Here is a 2,500-nt window from a genome sequence, read left to right on the forward strand (position 1 = left end):
GAGCCCTGAACACTTTCTACAAACCGGACGAAGAAAATAAAGCAAAATGGAGACTTTGGGAACTCAGCACATTTCTCTGCGAACCAATTAAAATTAAACTTAGTTGTAACTAAGTCTGCCGCCGAGGGCGGTCTAAGTTTAGAACGAGGTAATTAATTGCTTGAAGCTGAACCTCGTTCATTCATTCAATTACCATTCACATTTCACTGCTCTTGCTTTTATTTTCAGCAGCCATTTTACAGGAAGAAACCTCACTCACAAACCTCATTTCACTCCATGTTTTTGGAGTGCCCAAGTACCTGCGCTGGTTTTAGCTCCTGGTTCGGCCTGGTACCATGGGGTACCTACTGGACCACATGGGCGGAGCTAAGCAGTTGTTCAGGCCATCGATGGGTTAATCGCATTTGACACAAAATCGTCATCTCAAATTAGTCTCTATTGCCAAAACCTTTTGTTGAAATCTCTCATCGAGGTCCCAAACCGTGGAATACAGCACTACAGTACAAGAAATTTCATTTTAACATTTTCCAGAACCCAGCAGCAGATGCCTTGATCCCTCCCTTGATTCTCTAACACATTCTGCACATCAACCAACTGACCTTTCTACATTCATATATTCAGTTTATGAACAGAATAGAAAGATGATCCCCTGCATCCTTCTTCTCAGCCTGATTCCCTGGATCCTGCTTCTCAGCCTGATTCCCTTGATCCTGCTTCTCATCCTGATTCCCTGGATCCTGCTTCTCAGCCTGATTCCCTGGATCCTGCTTCTCTGCCTGATTCCCTGGATATTGCTTCTCTGACTGATTCCCTGGACCCTGCATCTCTGCCTGATCCTCTGGAGCCCAATTCTCTTCCTGATCCCCTGGACCCTAATTTTCTGCCTAATCCCCTGGACCCTGTTCCCTGCAGGATAGGTTTTCCTTCTCTGACTGATCTCCTAGTTGTGGTCCGTGGACCCGTCCCTGAGCTCATCTCTGGACCTGTCCCTGGACCCTTCTCTGGCACCTTCTTACTTTTGTCCAGTCCATGATGTAGTTGTCTGTCCTCCAAGAACTTTAATTTGTGTCTCACCATTTATTTGAATGCTTTTCGACACACCTCTTTATTGGGAAGACAATGCTAATACTACTGTACATTCTCCATCCTGAGCTACCATCCATGGGGATGGTAGCTCTACCTCCTGAGCTACCATCCATGGGGATGGTAGCTGTCTAGTGGTTGTCTAGTAATCTAAACGTTGCTGGTTCGATCCCAGGCTCCTCCTGCTAGCATGCTGTAGTGTCCTTGAGCAAGACACTTAACCCCTAATTGCTCCTGATGGTTGCGTCCGTCGGTGTTTGAATAATTGTAAGTCGCTTTGGATAAAAGCGTCTGCTAAATGCAATGCAATGTAATGTAATGTAATGTAAAAAAAGTACATTCAATTGCAAGACACAATCCCCAAAGATTGGCGAGTAACAACTTTCAAGCGACAATTACATCAACATTGTCATTCATACACAACTTCTTAACTTGAAGGAGTAAAGACCTCAGCCAGATTCAAGATTTAAGATTCAAGAAGTATATTCGTCACACACATAATATGTACTTCCATACATATATGCAGTGAAATGTCAATGCAAGTATCTGTGTGTACAGTCCATGTTAGGTCCTCTGTGATGTGGACTCCAAGGTACTTGAAGCTGCTCACCCTGTCCACAGAAGTCCCATTAATCACCAAGGGCGTTTGCAACCTCGGTTGTAATCCTCTCCTAAAGTCCACAATCAGCTCCTTAGTTTTGCTGACATTCAGGTGGAGGCTGTTGTCCTGGCACCAGAGTGACAGGTCAGCCACCTCCTCGCGGTAGACCTTCTCATCGCAGTCCGTGATCAGGCCCACGACAACGGTGTCATCAGCAAACTTGATGATGGTGTTGGAGCTGGACCTGGCCACACAGTCATGTGTGTACAGGGAGTACAGTAGGGGGCTGAGGACGCAGCCCTGGGGGGATCCTGTGTTCAGGGTGAGGGAGCTGGGCATGTGCTTCCCCAACCCTGACCACCTGGGGCCGGGCTGAGAGGAAGTCCAGGATCCAGGCAGACAGCGGAGTATTCATTCCAAGCTCCTTCAGATTGACAGCCAGTCTGGTGGGGACTATGGTGTTGAAAGCTGAACTGTAATCAATGAACAGCAATCTCACATAGGCCCCCTTCTGGCCATCCAGGTGTGTGAGCCTGGTGTGCTGTACCTGGGAGACTGCGTCATCCGTGGATCTGACCGCGTCAACCGTTGCCACAACTATGATTTAAGGCACTTGATGGAGGAACCACTCTGACTCTGCATTATTTTATTCTTCCTCCACTGTGCATTCCTCATTGAGTTTTCTGTGGTTTTCCCAGGGATTCTACTCATCCAAACAATCCCTCCATCTCCTGTTTTTATCTCTCAATTGTTGTTGTTGTTGTTGTTGTTGTTGTTCAGGGTCAAATCGACTCCATGAATCCGAAATGAAACACA

Source organism: Zeus faber (genome assembly GCF_960531495.2).
Source record: "Zeus faber genome assembly, chromosome: 17".
In the NCBI taxonomy this organism is placed as follows: domain Eukaryota; kingdom Metazoa; phylum Chordata; class Actinopteri; order Zeiformes; family Zeidae; genus Zeus; species Zeus faber.